This window comes from Schistosoma haematobium, chromosome 4 (genome assembly GCF_000699445.3).
Source record: "Schistosoma haematobium chromosome 4, whole genome shotgun sequence".
Lineage (NCBI taxonomy): Eukaryota > Metazoa > Platyhelminthes > Trematoda > Strigeidida > Schistosomatidae > Schistosoma > Schistosoma haematobium.
The window spans coordinates 39,350,207-39,371,869 of NC_067199.1; the positions used below are offsets into that span (position 1 = coordinate 39,350,207).

At 35.9% G+C, this 21,663-nt stretch overlaps 1 protein-coding gene across 1 annotated transcript in view; it reads right to left on the bottom strand.

Moving 5' to 3' along the window:
- Positions 1-8,179, bottom strand: part of MS3_00008035 (uncharacterized protein) — a 31,701-nt gene extending 23,522 nt beyond the window's left edge. Inside the window, exons 1-2 of the mRNA XM_051216372.1 lie at positions 6,025-8,179; positions 168-5,983 (exon numbers count right to left, since the gene is read on the bottom strand). The gene's annotated coding sequence lies outside the window, so the exon portion shown is untranslated. The remainder of the gene's footprint in view (positions 1-167; positions 5,984-6,024) is intronic.
- Between the last annotated feature and the right edge of the window lie 13,484 nt (positions 8,180-21,663).

The following is a 21,663-nucleotide window of genomic DNA, read 5'->3' on the forward strand; positions in this document are numbered from 1 at the left end:
CCCCCTCCAGGAGTTATCGTTTCTCTTGAAATTTGAGGTGTACCTTTGTAACGAACCAAGGTCAAGTAAGATTTCTCATCGATTACTTCTAACCATTAGATGATTTACATCGTATATCCAATACAGCGCAATCATTGTCAATGAAAACTATCTCATTCCAAACTTACTGCATTATATAGTTTGCAGATTCCCATTAAAACATCCAGAGATCTTAAAGAAGAAGAATGTATTTGTAAATTCTCAGCGAAAGAATTTGAAGTAAATCCAACGTTTCACCTGACAATTTGATCCAAGCTTTTCTTCTTTAATGTCTCACATTAACTCGGCACCCAAATACTGTGAAACTATTCGATCAAATTTAGATGAAAGTTCTTATTTATCATTCAGAGATCTTTTCTTAATTTACATATTAGTCAAAGAACAGTTTTGTTTAGCTCGGTGAATTGTAAAGATTTCTCATAGTGAACTGACTTTAATCCATTCATAGATCATACATAACTTGATTCTATTTCTTATATTTGAGTAAATATGTTATACATCTAACCATGAAAGCAACCACTTTTTCACTTGAAAGTATACAGTCAGCATCCGCATTCGTAATCTCTAAATATGAAAGTATTATTAACCAGTCACGTGTGCCACTGAACGATGTAATTAGCTTGATATCACATATTCTAGTTGACAGACTTAGTTTTCTTTAGTCAAAGTATTTGAAAATTTATGATACTTTTATATTAGAGATCACTATAACCAATTTTAACTGATTTCTTTTCGCATATATCTTGTTAACATACCAGTTGAAGTTATGAACAAACATTCAACTTTACCAATTATTGACAAGGATTATATATTTTAATAGTTGAAATCATTAGTCAATTGACGCTAGACCATCATGGAAAACTTAGAAGCACTAGACGGATGTTTCGTCCTATTGTGGGACTCCTTAGTGGCAGTGCATATCCGCGATCCACGATTGTATAATTCATAAATAGTTCAAATAATTCATGAAATACAAGATTAATTATGCATAAACAAACATCAATTGTGAATTACCTTAATATGCTCACTTGTATTCCAATCATTTTGATGTATCTAGCTTTATATCAATTTATACTGATGATGAAATTAGAATTAATAATGTGTGATGGTTTAATGGTTAGTATTTATTCAAAGTTAACAATCACAATTGATTGATCACTGGGTGGTGATCAATATCATGTGTGTCAAGTCCTTCTCAGTGTAGATCGAATGCTATCGACCAAGCTGCAATGTGGCAACTAGTCTAGGTGACTCGAATTCGCGTGCATTATGTTGAGATAAGATGGTGGTTGGAGGTAGTCGATCTGTACTAAGAAGGACTTGACACACATGGCATTGATCATCACCCAGTGATCAATCAATTGTGACTACATTTCAGTCCTACAGGAGGTCGGTCGCGGACCGGATGGCCCAGTGGTAACGTCTCTGATTCTGAAGCTAGGTGACACAGAATCGAACCCGTCAGGGAGCACCAGTTCCCTCAAGATTACAGGTACACCTTGCTGACGAGTTCCAAGTAGCACGAAACCCGGGTCCAGGGTGACTACCTCTGGCTACCTCTAACCACCATCTTAAAGTTATAATCGTTAGACATTAAAGGGGAAGAATATATTTGTAAAGTTTCAGCGAATGAATTCGGAGTGAATCCAATATTTCACCTGGCAATCTGGTCCAAGCGTTTTCAATGAAATAACTGGTATACCTCTCCAGTATAGTTAGACCATATGATTGATTAACACTTCATTTATTAGGCAATGTTAACCTGAATTGACCAAACTCATTAGCTTATATGTATATGAAGAGAAAACAATGAATTACAACGAATTAAAAGTATTCAGCTAATATTTTCCTTCTGACTTTGTTTCAATAAAACAGTAACTTGTCGAATATACTCAGTTGCTCATCAGTTAAGTAAACTTATTATTCCCGCTGTATAATTTAAAAAACCATCACCTAAGTAACACGTGAAATTATTCCTGAAAAGAGGAACCAAAATTCATGAATGCAATGCTACATAACTCTCGTTATATGCTAAAGACAATATATAGAAAAATTTTAGTATACAAGGGTAAAATCAAACAACTTGAATATAATTAGCCGTAACACCTACTATTACTACTACTACTCAAAGGGAATCACAGGAAGGAGATCATGTTGCTAACTAGTATTTAGTAGTAATTGTCAGTCTTAGTTTATAGGTTAAGATCTGCATTCGTGATGTGGCTATTCTCTTAGCAATAACAAGTGTCTAAGAAGTCAAGGACTATGCTATTGATTAGGAAGTACTAATGTTGATCAACACTGTCATGAGGTACCACATTAGTTCCCAATTTTAAGGGTTAGTCATTAGTTTTAATAATATCATGTGTCATATTATTCAATCACTTTGTAATATATTACATATAAATTTATTATGCAATTTATTGACAAATTACACTCAATCAGTCAGTCAGTCAGTCAGTAACAACGTAGAACTTCGTACATACTAGTTTCCACACCACATTAGCACACCGATACAATTGTCGATTCAAATCCCATAGTGGCAGAGTTAGTAAAACTATAAGCAGTAATCGGAATGATTAGGGTTTGAAGATGTTATTCAAGGAGTATAATATAGGGAAATAAATTTGGAAAGAGAAAAAAGAAAGGGACATGAAGAATTCAGAAGATTAGAATTTGGGAGAACACAAAGAGTGGATGCACCTGAGCCATTGCAAACGATTTTGAGTCATGTCATTCAAGGCCTCTAACCATCGGTTGCTATCATCTTGCGGATCCCAACCAGGTAGTCTACACCTACCAACATTGCACAGTCTACTTGTCAGTGACTTTATGGATTTGTCCTATGTTTTGGTCTGACTACTCCTAGCTTTCTTCTAACCTACTCCTACACCATAAAACATCGCACGTCGGGACAGATTACACTGATTATCATCATACACAACAAAGATAATTATTAAGGTGAAAAGGGTTTATCTATTAAGAGAATCTAAAAATTATTCTAATTTATAAACAATTAAAATGTGATAGTGATTTATATGAAATTGTTTACATTATGATTAAATGTATACAACTGAATTATATTTTATACGTTCTTAAATTAGTAAATTGTATAGAATGAATGAAACATGGAGTGAATTTAATCTAATTTCTAGATATTGAATTTATAATTTTTGTCAGAAGGGGTTTTGTGGAGATTTTAGTAATTTCAGTAGTTGAAATCATGAGTCAATTGAAGCTAAACCATCGTGGAAAACCTGGAAGAACTGGACGGCTGTTTCGTCCTACTACGGGATTCCTCATCAGTGCGCAACCACGATCCTGCCCCTCCAGTGAGATTCGAACCCAGGACCTATCAGTCTAAATGAATTAAAGTAATCAAATGCTTCACTGTGAAAAATCTCTCATTTATGTTTAGAATGTTAATCAAGTTGTATTCCATGTAAATTAAATCAAAATTTCAAATGTCATTTTATTTAGTATGAATAGTATAGTTAAAAATAAAGAAAAAAATGATTATGAAATCATAAACATTTTTCAATTTTATAAGTAGGGAAGGATAATGGTTAGTAGTGGAATGAAGGATGCGTGTTTTGTTCTATTTGGAATTCATCAGCTGGATGTATCTACATTTCAGAGTTTATGTTCACTCTGGGACTCAAACCCAATATTATGCGCTTCAAACGCTATCGTGTTATCCACTCAGTTAGTGAATTCTTATAACCACTAGATTGTGTAATATGGTGAAGCTTAAATTCGTTTTGTATTGCTTATTTGAATCGTCCCATTGATTTTATCTAGTAACGGTTTTCAGGACGAGCAGTATATGAAGTTAAAAAATTATATCTGCCACCATACTAACTTTTATAGTTTAAATGACAAACTGTCATTAGCTATCCATGTTATATCAGGTCGAATGACAAATGAATGATAACTGCTAAGGATTTTTTGTGGACTATTATTACGTATATTCTCACTCCGTAACTAGATTATATGTATATATATGTATTTATATTCCTGCCATCATAAGCTTTCATTTGACCTATTGACTATTGTTGTATGATTTACTATTCTTAATTTATTCCCAGTCCATTTGTTACAATCTCCTGCACCCATAGCCACTTTTGGCCTGATCTTGTATAATTATTGTTTTTCATTTTATTGTGTGATGCGGTTTGGTCTGCATGTATATAAACCACGTATGTCTGAAATATACGATTCACACAGTTGAGGCTCATATTTATGTACTGGACTGAAGGGGCTGGATTAGACGGGAAGTAACTATAATGGATTCCAATAAGGACTCACAGTTGACTCAAGACTGCTCGTGCTAGCTAATGCTTCACTGGTTTAGACCAGGGACAAGGTGTTTTGTCACGTGATATATGACAGAGCCGTAACAATGCAACTATCAAAAACCAGGAAGCTATGGATAGTTTTTAGTCACTATAAGACCCCTCACCATTGAGTACTAACGATCCCACTAGAGACCAAATCTATGATATTCAGGTTTGGCGGCAGGTTGTTAACCCTTGAACCACTAAATTGACATCCAGCGCTCTGCAGTGTACAACTTCAATCCATTCGTGACATTATGTAGTCGTCTAACTTAGGAGAGTTAGTGATGCAAATTATGAAGCATAACAATCTCTATAAATCTCGTATACTGCTTTTTTCAGGACACTTGTGCATGTATTTATTGAGGTGTAATTCCACATTAACAAAATATGATTTAAAAATTCGGCCAGTAATGTTAACTTTGCTGCTAAGACCGAATCTCTTATAAAGTTTGGTTGAATTTTTGTCGTACGACTACGATACCAACAAGCTTTCGGCCACAAACCTATTTCATCAGTATATTTAGTTACAATTTGGATAGAAGACAAATGATTTCCGCTAGCTGAAATTTACCGAGTAATATTTTCCTAATTATACGTGTTGAAATGAACATTTAAATTTTTGTCTAATTCAAAGCTGTCGTTCTATGTCATCTCGCGATGTTTAACTACCCAAATACTCCTTTTACTCTGAATTAAACATTGTAAAATCGTGTTTCACTTGTAGGAGATTATAGAAACGTTTATTTCAGAAAACAATAGAAGCTGAAAAGATAACAGCAAAGAGAACACAACATCAGACTATTCGAAACCGACAGAATATGTGTACATATTTATTCAGAATGACATAAAGAAACACAGTACAATATTCAACTACTCAATCAAGTGTTCAAAGCTAAATGTAACGATGCTTGGTATAAAACATGACTTCTCGCCAGTTAATAGTTCAATAAAACTTCCAAGGATATATAAGATGGGGCTACTATAAATCTACTAGTTATAAATGTGATAGTTCAAGATTTATATCATTATGAAATAATTAGAAAAATCTAATCGATTAAAGAGCACAATGTCCAACTACTTTTACAGTTCAATAGTATTATTACGGATAACTATTTACATAGGATTCAGTATCCCTTCAAGACTAACACAGGTCATCAAGCCTCCTGTCGTATCCAAACTGAAGCTGAAACTTCATGACATAACTTATGATTATATCATATTACCATTACAGAATTTATAAAATTTACTGGAAACTTAAATGATAATAAAATCCCATTTAATGTATAGAATTCAGTAATACCATTATAATGTTTCCATGCATAAATTTATAAACATTTTAATTTATTAACAAAAGTTGAATGAAGTTTTACATGATGAAAGTAGTTTTTTTAAGTCAATAAATTTCAGAAAAGGGTTTTGTGGATATTATAGTAATTCAGTAGATGAATTTATGATTCAATTGAAGCTAGACTATCATGGAAAACCTGGAAGCATTGGAAGGCCATTTCGTCCCAGTATATTGATTCCTCAGTAGTGAGTATCCACGATCTTGAGTGCGGGATTCGAACCCAAAACTTTCGGTTTTGCGGCTGACATCTTAACCTCTAAATCATTGAGTCGGCATCCAACGGTGTTAATAACTAACCTGCTTCACCTTCCATCTTCCCTTCAAATCTTCTACCCCCAACCGGTTTGTTTTTATTTCCACGATCATTCCGATTACATTTCATCTCTGTTATTTTATCATGCTGAGCCATCCTTACCCGATGAATACTTAAGCCATTAACTATCAAACTTTCCTTGTTATTAAAAAAATTTTTTTCTAATACCGTTGTTTATTTACCCTCACTGTCACCATGTATAACAGAAGTTTATTATCAGTATTATTATCACCCTGTAAAAAATAAGTATATATATTTGCGATTGTACAGCTTTGAAAATGAATTCGCCGAAAAGAGAACTCTTCGCTGAACTAATCTTTCTTTCTTATATATATTATAGTTGTATCAAGAATACGAATATAATTATATAATTGTATATGACTGGTTTATAAATATGTTAGTTAAAAGTCAGCGATGAACAAACATTTCCGCTACGAAAACCTTTAACTGAAACTTTAAACATTATTCTATCTCAATATTTATTTTCAAGTTTGAACATTCGAGTCAACTGGCAATTTACTACTGATACACTTTGAATTTCACATCAACAGTTGAGATTTCTTCTAGTTTTGTGGACCAGTTAGATTTAGTGACAGTATTTTTTGATGATGAAGAACATATGGAACTTAAAACAACTCTCAACCAATATCAAAGTCAGAATCATCAATACGAACGTCAAGACAGTTCTACTATACGAAGCTGAACCTTGGAGAACTACTACGGCCATCATTAAAAAGTTAGAAATATTTATTAATAGTTGACTACGCAAGATACTCAATATTCGTTAACTGGTTATCATCACCAACAGCCGTATGTAGGAGAGAACAAACCAGCTTCCAGATGAAGAGGAAATTAAGAAAAGATATTGGAAGTGGATAGGACATACATTTTGGAAATCATCAAACTGTATTACGAGGCAAACTCTAACATTGAATTGTGAAGGGAAGTAGAAAAGAGGAAGCCCAAAGAACACATTACGTCTGGAAATAGAAGCAGATATGAAAAGGATAAATAACAAATGGAAAGATCTGGAAATGATTGCCCAGGACAGGGTTAGATGGAAAGTGAGGTGGGCGACCTATGCTCCTCTACGAGGAGTAACAGGCGTGAGTATGTAAATAAATCTCTTGATAATTAGCAAACACACGTTTATACTATTGACTGGTTCTCATTGATCATGATGTTTATTAGAACTATCGAAAATAAATCCATGTAAAATAAATCGCTAGTCTACATCAACTTTAAACGTTATAACATCTTACATAAGTAATTAGTAGAAACATGTTCATAACGGACTGGTGTAATTCGAATGATCATTTTGAAAGTCAGAGGTCGGTGAATAGTTGCTTTTTCCCTGTGCATGATTCACTATCAGTTTATAAGCACAACTCTACATGAAATGCGAATCAAGTAAATTTAGGCATCATAATGGGGGTGGAATCTATAGATAACCTAGTTAGAGTCCATTGAGTGATTCACAGTCTTGTTATTCAAATTAACTTATCGAACATGACTAGATTTATCTCAAATACAGTTGTTCTCATGAAACGATTTTGTAATATACATGAACTGGTAATTACATTATTTACTGATCTTAATTCGTTAGCTTAAATATAACGTACGGATGTTGAAGACTATGTTTCTTTAACTTTTCCAGTAAAGCAAGTATTCCGAATAATCGTAAGACACCTAACTGCTTCATTTGTTTTGATAAATCGGTTCATTTTAGGTCGATTATTAATATTCTTAATAATTAAGTATCATCAACTGGGAGTTTTGTGGAGATTGTAGTAATTTTATAGTTGAATTCATGAGTCGATTAAACCTAGACTACTATGGAAAACCTGGAAGCACTGCACGGCCGTTTCGTCTTAGTATGGGACTCGTCAGTAGTACACATCCACGATTCCGCGCACCGGCTCAGTAGTCTAGAGGTCAAGCGATCGCACACGAAACCGAAGGTCCTAGGTTCGTATCCTAAGTGCGGGATCATGGATACGCACTGCTGACGAATCTCATACTAAGACGAATCGGTCGTCCAGTACTTCCAGGTTTTCCATAGTAGTCCAGCTTTAATCAACTCACGAATTCAACTATTAAATTAAATATCAATTATAAAATCCAATTTTTCTTTTTAATCTCAATGAAAGCGAACAATCATAGTGACAATAATGTTAAAGTCTACTTACATACATTTTTGATTTTCATAAGCATTTTCAACTTTGTTTTAATAATAGATGACCATTCAAATATATGCAGCATTACAATGATAATATAGAGTTGAATTAATGTAATTCAACGAATCCATTGTTAAACTTTATGTATGTATATATAAATATAAACAAGTCTTGTTGATATCTATACACCTAACCTGTAATAAATGATTGGCTAGTTGCTTGTACACATCTATTGTTATTCGAATATAAAACTTACTTGAAAGAGATGTAGTGGTCGTCGTCGTCGTCGTCGTCGTCGTAGTAGTAGTAGTAGTAGTAGTAGTAGAAGTATTTATTATCAGTTTTAATTTATTCCTTATTCAATTTACTGTCTATATTGTTCGTTGAAGTTTCTAAAAGTGACCTTCACAAGTAAACGATGATTGGACGAAATAACTCAATTAACCCTGACTAATTTATTTAGTTTCTAAGATTTTTTTACTGACTACTTCATAATTTATCAGTCAATAGCGAACCATTTTTTATGAAACTAAAATGATTATTTCTATTTTCAATCTAACTGGAGGTTTATATTTTAATTCGATCCAATAAATATGATGGCCATCTCTTGATTTGTAGGTTATTGATGAACCTAATTACATAGGAAAACATGTGTAGACTATAAGACTGTTGATATCACCTTCGGTATTTCAATGACCTATACTGGTTTCATCATTTGAAACATTTCTTCCATCTAAGTGATGAAGTGAATTGTCTTGTTTATGCATAATTCTACAAATAAAATCTCAACTGTGAATGTTATCGGATACATTCAGCGTCCAATAGAATATAACTATAGAGTATTGGTTATCCAGAAATGCTACTGATGAAAGTCAATAAATCATCCTATCATGTCATTGTAATCTCGCTTCTCTACATTATTCATTCTTCAATAGGATTTCCTAGCCCTTCTACTTTAATTCATTAGTTTCTGACTGATGCTCCGTGTGATTATAGTTCTAGTGACAAATTTCCTTTCAAAACAATTTGTGTATCACATCTTTTTAAACAATTTATCCTTCCGTTTCTAATTCATCTTTGTATTGTTTGTTCGAATTTCCGCATTAATGTTTAGGAATGCACAATTGATCAGTCACTTATTGGCATATGTGCATCCTGTGAGGATTGCCTAGATATTGTCTTATATCACAAACATTTCTGTTCGTAACATGTCACATTCCTTTCTGTATCAACCTGATCATGCCAATGAATTAGGATGGATCTCGTATTTCTTTTCAAAATTAAAACAAGACTCAGTATCTGATTAGATAACACAATGGCGTTTGAAGCGAACGGTATTGTGTTCGAGTGGTGGAGTGAATATCAACTGTAGGATACAGGTACATCCAGCTAATGACACCCAAATGGAACAAAACGCTCATCCTTCATTCCACTACTAGTCACCATCCATCTTTGTTTAGAATGCTTGTGAACTACGGCAATATCGAGGCAATCCTCACAGGATGCACATATGCCAATAAGTGACTGATCAATTATGCAGTCATAAACATCAATGCGGAGATTCAAGTAAAACAATACCAAGTGACATTACATTTTATTGTCTATTTACATAGATCATAAAATATTTCAGATTGAATATAGTCCATATTCCCTATCATGATAAAATTGTTTATCATGTGTTAAGGTTCTCCGATCTGATATCCCTTTACAGTTTTCTTTCAAACAAAAAAATTAGTTTACCTACGTTCGATGTCAAATTTTAGACAAAATTTAAGTGTATAAGTAATATGAATCTGAGATAAGCACTTCATTACTACCTACGAAAACATAAAGAAAACAATTGATTATATAGGAGTATTTCAATCCAGAGACTTTTGTAAGTAGTATTGTAGTGAATAAGAATACGAATGTGAACAACTGAATGTATTTATGCACAAAATTACAGAACATCTTACCAAAATCTGAGAACTATACCGTAAATAGTTAACATGCAAAATATCAATTAATTGTCTTAAACTTGACTGTTTCTTTTGTAAATATCAGTCCATCATTTCAGATTTCATTATTCCTGCATTTTCATACCAATTACCTTCCGTTTCCGTTCTTTTCTTCTCGATCTTCTACTGAAATACATTCGATTACTGAGTATTGTTATATACTACTTATGTGGATATAAGTAGCTCACACCACAGTATCACTACATAGTGTGTTGTCATGATGTTAAAATACAAAAGAGTAACACTAGTGGTGCTAACATTGAAGAAAATCAATATGTTTAAAAATGTGAAGCCACTCAGAGAATGTGTAGATTAAGAATATATTCAATATGATTTGCCTAATGATATTATTCGATAAATAGCTTCAGTTCATCAGTTAACTAAAATGGTATAACTATATAACTTATGTAGTTTTACATTTAAGTCGCATCATTCGATCACTTTCTATAGTGGTCTATCCTAATCTGGTTTTCAGGTTACCATGCTTTCCAAGTACACTTAAAAAAGAGATGCAATCTTATCGGAATAACATGATCACATATACTGTAGTGAACAAGAATACCAGTGTGGACAATCGAACACATTTTACTCGACAATAACAGGACTTGTTAGTAAAATCTAACAGTCAAATAGTAAATACGTAATTTGCAAAATGTCCATCAATTGTCTCATAATGACTCAGACTTCATTGTTCTTGCCTTTTCACACAAATTGCATTCTGTTCCCATTATTTACTGTTCGATCCTCTTGTCTCTCTGCTTCCAGACATTCTGTTCACGAGTAACGTCATATACTACTTATGTCAGTATAAGTAGTATACACCACAATACGAGTGGAAACCAATTTGTTACAAATAGGAAATCTACTCCACAAAAATGACAACTTATTATCAGCCATCATTAAAGCTAATGAAACACAATAAGTAATTCAACATCCAGTAATTAGTTTTATGATTTTGGAATACGTTCACGATGTAAAACTAAGTTGTGTAGGGTTTTACGTTATTTCACCAACTCTGAAATTGTTTAAAGATTTATAGCTTTAAAGAACTTTGCATTAAATAGTATAAAAGATTTTCAACCATAGATTATGATCCATTTGCATACCTCAAGTAAGAGATACTAACTGTAAGTATCCGTTAAACAAATAATCGATCTATTTTATCCATTTATCTAATTTGTTTTAAATTTAAGTATTATATTATTAGACACTTTTATATTTATATTACCATTTACAATGTTCTACATTATTTTGTAGTCAATTCATCACTGATTGTACTATAAAGTTATTCAAATTAACATTCCGTATGACAAGTACTTCTATTCTAGATTGATTACATTCCATATGAAAAATGACTTATCAATAATGAATATGAAAGCAATAACATAATCATAAATCTTATGGTGACGTATATTCAGCGATTTTTGTGAAGACAAAATAAAAACCGTCACGGTTTTACTCTTGTGATTTGTTGCATGGCCTTCCGACACTACGTTGGACTTTTGGCACGGATTATTATTATATAATACTATTGAACTTTGTCTTCCTCATTACGCCGTTGGTGCAATCACTTGCAAAAAAGTCTTCGTCAATCAAGTGAACTCAATTTGTGGTTGTTATCTCACGAGGCAGCTTACAAGTAACATTCATTCCATAATAACTGTTATTATCTGTTTGTTGAATATACCATTTGTATCCTAACTGTATTTTGTTACCCTTGGTTTTACTCGCAGACAGACACCTAGGGTTTTTACTGTTAACACTCTTGGTGCTTCTTGTCGCCCAGAACGTCATGGCATGTTGAAGTGATTGCTTCTTTGATCCTCTTCCAGTTGCTCTCCATAGTAGTTCCTTCTCCATTGAGTAGATCATGAAAGGCCTGGAACTTATTGCTGAGGACTATCCTGAATTTGTTGAGTTTGTCACCATCCTGTCCAGTACATCTTGAGTTTCAATTTCATCTTGGCGACCAGCAAGTGATAGTTCGATGCTATATCAGCTCTTCTCTTGGTTCTCAATTCTTCCATCGTCCTCCTGAACTTTTTGTTGAAGCAGATATGGTCGACTTGGTTCTGTGTAGTGTGATCCGGTGAAGTCCATGTGATTTTGTGAATGCGTTTATGTGAGAATATAGTTCCGCCTATGACCAGTTTATTGAAGGCACATAGGTTTGCAAATATCTCACTATTTTCGTTCCTTTCTCCCAGTCCGTGTCGTCCCATGAGGTCTTCATATCCAATGTTGTCCATTCCAACCTTGGCATTGAAAGCTCCCATCAGAATAGTCAGGTCCTTTGTTGGGCACTTCTCGACGATTAACTGCAGCCTATCGTAGAATTGATCTTTAGCGTCTTCATCGTAGTCGTTGGTAGGTGCATAGCATTGGATGACGTTCATTGTAGTGCCCTCTTTCTTTGTTTTGAAGGAGGCTTTGATGATCCTTGGTCCATGAGATTCCTATCCTATAAGTGCATTTTGTGCTTGTTTGGACAGGATCAATGCAACTCCTTGTGTATGTGGTGCATTTTCTTCTTCATGGCCGGAGTATAACAGGAGCTCTCCTGTAGTTAGTCGTTGTTGTCCAAAGTGCGTCCAATGTGTTTCATTGATCCCACGCACCTCTAGGTTGTATCTCCTCATTTCTGCGGCAATTTGGAAGACTATCCCGGTCTTCCACATCGTACGAGTATTCCATGTACCTGAATAAATGGTTGCTCTGGTTGTCAGAAGGGGTATCGGCCTCGTGACTTACGAACGAACTCGGCTTTCATCATGACGCATCACAGTTCTTCTAAATGAAGACCTTCTGACTCCCAGGGCAGAGTTTAAAAGGTTTGAATAATTTTTTTCTGGTTAGCGTTTTTTAGCGAGTTAGTTTTCTATGGGATGGGGTCGCTAACCCCATGACCAACCCTCCTCCTTTATCCGGGGTTGGGACCGGCAAAAAGCCGCCGGAGGTACTCCAGGCGGAGTTTTCTAATTATACTATCGAAATATAAAATCAAACCAAATCAAATCGTTAATTTCAATAGTTGAGATCATGAGTCAATTGAAGCTAGACTACCTTGGAAAGCCTGGAAGCACTGGACGACCCCGCTTGCGGGACTCGAACACAGGGCCTATCAGTCTCGCGCGCGATCGCTTAGCCACCAGAACACCAAGCCGGCATTCAACTGTGTTAATGTCTAACTTCAAATCGTTAATGTTGGGGCTGACTAATATAAAGTGTTAACTTGAATCAGTTTATAAGTAAAATGAAATTGTACGATGAATGATCAGAATAAATATGGTCAACATGGGGTGAGTGAGAGGGAGAATAGTGTGATTACAAATCAGAAATTACACAATATGTAGAAGAATATGAATTAGGTCAGATATAGTAGATAGGGCTGAATGCTGAATAAATTTTTCAAAACGGTTAGCAAGTGTAATAATAATAATATGTGTGGATAAGTTTAACATTTAAAAACGAACAATAATCAAATTACGTCACCATATTATAAAATTGATTAGTAACTAGCATGCCCCGAAGTTGACCAGAAAATTGTGTTGAAATTCACTTACATCATGGAATTATTACAGATAGAAAATTACTGAAATTGAACGACTCCTAGACGTGGTTCATCCTGCTTTATAGATTCTCAGTAGTACAGACTCATGACAAGAAAAGTCAGTAATACAGTTTTTCCATTCTTTGGGTTATCACAAATAAAATAGTATTTTCGTTCAGCTCGTATTATTTCATTGAATCCATCTACCTTTGTTTACAATTAGTATTTTATTATTAACAATCTACCTTACGCTTAATTTATTTAAAAATATAAAGTTAAACCTTGAAAATGAGAATTAGAGTTGGATGATGACAATCTGTGGAATGCAAGATGCACGTTTCATTCCGTTCAGGATTCATCAGCTAGATGAAAACATCCATTATTTCAGGGGATAATGTACTAGGCATTCTAAGTTGAAGATACTGAATCCAAGTCCAATTATGAACACAAACATTGGGATCCAGGCACATACAACTGGTGGGCTACAAATAGGATGAAACTCACATCCTCGCGTTCACTGCTAGCCACTTTTTTAATGTTACTCAAAATCTTATGGCTTGTTTGAAATATGGAGAGGATAGTGTCAGAATGCACATGTATGGTGTGCTACTTATTCAGACAGATATAAGTAATATATATCCAGATTGTGAAGCATGATTATTGCTGACGGTAGAGGAACATAAAGAGAAGATAAGTTGCAACAGGAATGAAAGAAGGATGAAGCTTGTAAGAGACTATTCAAGGAAGATACACAAGTAATGAATTCAATGTATTAGTTTCATATTTTACAATTGCAATGTGTGATGTTGCTAAATGGAAGAAATTAGTTTACTCTAAGTATTTGTTCATTACACATATAGTAAAATGCGACTGTAGGGCCAGTGAAATGTCACTGAGCCCTAGCCAAATCATCCGGCAGTTGGATCACTGAATGTCGAACAGATCGTCGCTCCCTGCCAAGGTCATGTACAACCGACGCGCATTAGTTAATTGTATGTCATGGACTGGCCCATGCGGCAGTGGTCTTACTTTGGCTTGTATCTACTTTAACTAATATATTTCTGTAATAACGTCCTTTGTGTTGTACAGTCTTCAAAGCATCTATAGTACCTTGTTACGTCAATGGGGGTAGTCCACGTAAGTTGCTGACCACGAGGTGTGACTTCGACGTTAGTTGGTTCGTCACACTATTCACGTCTAACTCGAGTAGGCCTCCAATCATTTCGACATAGATCATCTACGTTGGTGATCTACACGACTAATTCATTGCAATCATTAAGGGCTGTAATATTCAAACTGTGAGGAAATTAACTTGAGGTTAATATATGAGAGAGGTGAATGAACTTGATGTCCTCTTGTGCAGTGGTATGTTAAATACAGTGTTGTACTTACTTACTTACGCCTGTTACTTCGACCAGCATTCTACAACCCACTCTGTTCTGGGCCTTCTTTTCTAATCCCATCCAATTCTTGTTCATTTTTCTCATGTCTATCTCCATTTCCCGGCGTAATGTGTTCTTTGGTCTTCCTCTTTTCCTTTGGCCTTGAGGATTCCATGTGAGGGCCTGTCTTGTGACGTAGTTGGGTGCTTCCCTCAATGTGTATCCTATCCACTTCCAGCGCTTCTTCCTGATGCTCAGGGTTGTGGTGTTTATTAATCAACACAGTGGATTCGACTCAATCGAACTGATATTGATGTGAATCGATAGCGTGTGGAGAATAACCGAAGTGATTGGCATTAGCTAATGTGTCTTATTGAATGATTTGTAATTCGGTTTGAGAAGTGACGACCTAATTACATAAAGAATAGAACTGAGTGAATCTGCATCATGAGCGTCTGTTGATAGTCTGTCGAATGGTCAGTGTTGTGTATGTGGAGTGAGAATGTGGTACCTGTGGTAGAGAGTGTAGTTGATGTAAACAGATAGAGAGAGACGTAGGTATGTGTGTGGATATTGAGGTGTTGTGTTGGTAAAATGTGTGGCGTCGCGTCCCGTGACCCCCATTGTGAGATGTGGTCAATAACCGTACACCTGAGGCTAGCGCCCATCCAACCAAGCCATCTGCTCAGCACCACATACAGCCATAGGGCTATGTGCAGTACTTCTCCGCAGTTACGACGTGGAGACTGGGTGGGAAACCCGCACTTGGCGGACAACACTCTCTGTCTAGTGCCCGGGGAGTTCTCCCAGAGTCAGTGAGTGACTGTTTGTTATACACGCACTCTTAAACAAACTCCGAAATAACCACCGGTCCGCGACAGTTGAGCACTGTTGCATTTACTTACCTAAAATATACTGGTTGATAATCGTTAGAAGGGCTTCATTTGCACATCATCACACAACTTATTCTTATTCCCATCTCGATTTCGATCAATCGTCGACATCCTAAATTCTCATTTACTTGTGCATGCCGTTTGTTCTTTTCCTACAGTAACTTGAGCGTTTCGCATTTATTTACACCCTTATTTATTTAAGTAGTATATTGACATTGGTGATAATATTATTCACGATCTATTTATCTTCTTACCACATATGCTTCAATTTACTCATCTTCTTGTGTTCAGATGCTTTGATTTAGATGAATATTTCGTTTATTGTTTCATAAGTGCGTAGATCAATGTTTATTTAGTTGCTTAAGCCTAGTAATCCTCATGAAGGAGCATATGCCACACACTAGCATTCTCCATTCAACTCTGTCCTGGACAATCCTTTCCAGTTCCTATTTATCCTCTTCATGTCTGCTTCCAATTCCCGATGTAGTGTGTTCTTTAGTCCTCCGCTTTTTCTTTTTCCCTCAACATTCCAAGTTGGCGCTTGTCTAGTGATGCAGCTTGATGATATTCGTAATGTGTGTCCTATCCACCTCCAATTTCTTTTCCTGATTTCCTATTCATCTGGAAGCTGGTTTGTTTTCTCCCACAGTAGGATGATGCTGATGATATTCGACCAACGGATATTGAGTATACTGCGTAGATAATCGTTTAGAGACACTTGTACTTCTTGATGATTATTGTGGTAGTTCTTCATATTTCAACAGAACTGTCTTGACGATCATATTGAATAGTCTGACTTTGATATTGGTTGACAATTGTTTTGAGTTCTATATGTTATTCAATTGTAGGAATGCTGTCCTTGCGTTGCCGATTCTCGCCTTTAGGTATGCATCAGATCCTCCTTGTTCATCGATGATACAACTCAGATACGTGAAAGATTCCACATCTTCCAGAGATTCGCCATCAAATGAGATTTGGTTGGTGTTCTCCGTGTTGCATTTGACGATCTTGCTTGTGCTCTTGTGTATGTTGAGGTCTACTGATGCAGAGGTTGCTGCTTCACTGTTTGTCTTCACCTGTATGTGTTGATGTGTATGGGATGGGAATGCCAGATAATCTGCGAAGTCCGAGTATTCTAACTGGTTCCGAACTGTCCATTGTATTCCATGTTTCTTCTCAGAAGTCGAGGTCTTCATAATTCAGCCGGCCACCAGAAAAAAGGTGATGGGGGATAGTATGAAGTGTCGCCTGACTCCGGTCCTCACTTGGAATGCACATGTCAGCTGTCCTCCATGCACCACTTTGCTGTGTAGTCCTTCTTATGAAGTTAGTGTTTCTTTGATCCCCTTCCAATTGTCCTCCACAGTACTTTCTTCATAACCGTTGTTGTCCATTCCGACTTCGGCGTTTAGATCTCGCATCAGGATTGTCAGGTGCTTTCCTAGGCACTTCGCTATTATCGATTGCAGTCTCTCGTAGAACTAATCTCTGTCGTCGTCGTTGCTATCATTAGTGGGTGTGTAAAACAGGATAGTATTTATTGTGGTTCCCTACTTCTTTGTATAAAGGATGTTTTGATGATCCTGGATCCATGAGATTCCTATCTTACAAGTGAATTTCGCGCTTCATTGTAAAGTGTCAGAGCAACTGCCTAAGTGTGTGTAACATTTTCCTTTTCGTGACTGGAGTACAGCAGCATCTCGCCCGTATCCAATCTTTGCTGTCCAGTTTGGGTCTAATGAGTTTCGCTGATCGCGAGTACAACCCAGTTGTATTTCATCATTTCCGTAGTTATTTGACTGGTCCTCCTGGTCTCCCACATTGTCCGGACATTCCATATACCTATAAAAATTGTTGCTCCAATTGTTAGAAGTGCCATCAGCCTCATGACTTTCAAAGAATTTCAGCTTTTATCATGAAGTGTCATAATTGTTCGTTCGACTGTGAGAGTAGAGTTTAATTTGTTTATTCTGGTTAGCGTTGTTTGGGAAGGTTGCTTTCTGCGGTTTGTTGTTGCCGACCTCATGCTCAACCCCCCTACTTTACCCGGGCTTGTGACAGTCGGTATTCCTAGAAGAGCTACAGGCGGAGTTGCGTAAATGAAAACAAAGACGTTTATTCAATGGCAGAGCACATTTTCATCCATTCTTTGGGGAATGGAAATAGGTTCCGATTGGATACCATCAGAAACCCATCTGATTGTAATATAATTTTAAATCACTGAAACCGAAATGAATTTATTGGTGAACATTTCCCTATTTGTTTTTTTCTTTGTAGAAATTTTATAGACTATAGACTGCATTCACTTGCGGTATAGATACTAATACATATTCCTAAATGTATTTACAATGCGACCTTGTCAATTGTTCGCTTATTAGCCCTGACTCTTTTTACATGGATCGTATGTGCGCTGGTTGCTCACCCTATTTATTATACCTCTGTAACTTATTTTTGGTTTGACTATAAATAAAGTCACATTTGATCAAAACGAGTTGGCTCACTCGCCTTCTCCATTCCACTTCGTTTCTCTGATTGTCTCTCAGGACCAATGAGTGTATGAAACATACACACTCAAAATTCATCCTCGTGTTTGACGTATTTCATTCCGTTATCCTGTAACGTGAATTAAGTTGATAAAAATATACGAGGGTTAGTAGCATGTATATATCGAGAATGATGACCACATGATCTAATTGGAGTCAGATGCCGGGCCACTAAATAGTGAGAGGCGAGTGGACCGTGTTCAAAGATAGAGATATCGGTCTATTTGAGTTTCCTTCGGATAGCCATACAGGTTAGTGCTCAGGTATTCGTTTTCCAAGGACACGCATTGTGTAGTTAATGTAACCTGCTCCATGAGATCAAGTAAGCAGATGAATTCACATTGAGGTGGTCCAAAGTGGCAGTTTATTCTTGGCTCTTCCTAAATGAGTTTCTTGGTGGAGAAAACAATTCGAAGCTCTGTTGAATAAAAGGTCATTATCAGGGGTCTAGATAGTCTACTCTTCAATATCTCAGCTACCATATCTCCTTTGAATTCAATATTCTGGAATAATAAAACTTTCTTCAAAACTGTGGCAGTACTTTCAGCTTGGTGTTTCCGTTCTAGATCGTTATCAATGAACATGGGCGGAAAGCCATTGAAATCGTCGAGAATAAACTTCTCTTTTTGAAGCGTCTTCATTCTTTTTAACAAACCAATAGACTTCTTTCGAATTATTCCCATTGCAACTTACTTCTCTTCAATTACATTTCACTTTCAAATTCATTTTGTCAGCTCATGTAGTCTTTACTTCATACCCATCAATCTTGACTTAGTTCGTATGACAATCTTGATGTTTATTCAGCCTTTGAACAGTCAGAATCTAAATAACAATCAAAGATCTAATTTTAGTTTGTTTATTTAATCCTGTTACTACCACACTGAATAAGTTGTACTGGTCACTGCCGAGCATATCAACGAACTTAGTTGTAGAGACAGTGTATAATATCAGATGACTTCATGGTTCCGAGAATAGACTGATTGAGCAAAAGTAATTTCTTCATTGAAGATCAAACTGTTTCCGTATAGTTTAAGTAATAATCTTCATTGAATCAGAAGTATGAGTTTGTGAATTTTGTTAGAGACCAAGTGTTGTAGAGAATATTCAGAAAGAATGTTGGTCAACGGTTAACGGATATTTACTCATAATCGGATTACTTAGAACAGATGAATTGTACGACTTTTCGTTAGTACCCTATTTATTATAAATAGTATTAGGTGTTCAAATAAAAACTCCTTAAATATTCTGTTTTGTACAGATTTCAAAGGGTTAATCACATTCATCATATGTCACATACGTTAAAAATGCTCCACTTGTATCACGTCAAATCAATGGAACATTATATTTGAACTATCAGTACACGGAAAGAGTAGCACTCACGTATTAAGTATTTACCACCTTACAAGTGAATTTCGCGCTTCATTGTAAAGTGTCAGAGCAACTGCCTAAGTGTGTGTAACATTTTCCTTTTCGTGACTGGAGTACAGCAGCATCTCGCCCGTATCCAATCTTTGCTGTCCAGTTTGGGTCTAATGAGTTTCGCTGATCGCGAGTACAACCCAGTTGTATTTCATCATTTCCGTAGTTATTTGACTGGTCCTCCTGGTCTCCCACATTGTCCGGACATTCCATATACCTATAAAAATTGTTGCTCCAATTGTTAGAAGTGCCATCAGCCTCATGACTTTCAAAGAATTTCAGCTTTTATCATGAAGTGTCATAATTGTTCGTTCGACTGTGAGAGTAGAGTTTAATTTGTTTATTCTGGTTAGCGTTGTTTGGGAAGGTTGCTTTCTGCGGTTTGTTGTTGCCGACCTCATGCTCAACCCCCCCTACTTTACCCGGGCTTGTGACAGTCGGTATTCCTAGAAGAGCTACAGGCGGAGTTGCGTAAATGAAAACAAAGACGTTTATTCAATGGCAGAGCACATTTTCATCCATTCTTTGGGGAATGGAAATAGGTTCCGATTGGATACCATCAGAAACCCATCTGATTGTAATATAATTTTAAATCACTGAAACCGAAATGAATTTATTGGTGAACATTTCCCTATTTGTTTTTTTCTTTGTAGAAATTTTATAGACTATAGACTGCATTCACTTGCGGTATAGATACTAATACATATTCCTAAATGTATTTACAATGCGACCTTGTCAATTGTTCGCTTATTAGCCCTGACTCTTTTTACATGGATCGTATGTGCGCTGGTTGCTCACCCTATTTATTATACCTCTGTAACTTATTTTTGGTTTGACTATAAATAAAGTCACATTTGATCAAAACGAGTTGGCTCACTCGCCTTCTCCATTCCACTTCGTTTCTCTGATTGTCTCTCAGGACCAATGAGTGTATGAAACATACACACTCAAAATTCATCCTCGTGTTTGACGTATTTCATTCCGTTATCCTGTAACGTGAATTAAGTTGATAAAAATATACGAGGGTTAGTAGCATGTATATATCGAGAATGATGACCACATGATCTAATTGGAGTCAGATGCCGGGCCACTAAATAGTGAGAGGCGAGTGGACCGTGTTCAAAGATAGAGATATCGGTCTATTTGAGTTTCCCTTCGGATAGCCATACAGGTTAGTGCTCAGGTATTCGTTTTCCAAGGACACGCATTGTGTAGTTAATGTAACCTGCTCCATGAGATCAAGTAAGCAGATGAATTCACATTGAGGTGGTCCAAAGTGGCAGTTTATTCTTGGCTCTTCCTAAATGAGTTTCTTGGTGGAGAAAACAATTCGAAGCTCTGTTGAATAAAAGGTCATTATCAGGGGTCTAGATAGTCTACTCTTCAATATCTCAGCTACCATATCTCCTTTGAATTCAATATTCTGGAATAATAAAACTTTCTTCAAAACTGTGGCAGTACTTTCAGCTTGGTGTTTCCGTTCTAGATCGTTATCAATGAACATGGGCGGAAAGCCATTGAAATCGTCGAGAATAAACTTCTCTTTTTTGAAGCGTCTTCATTCTTTTTAACAAACCAATAGACTTCTTTCGAATTATTCCCATTGCAACTTACTTCTCTTCAATTACATTTCACTTTCAAATTCATTTTGTCAGCTCATGT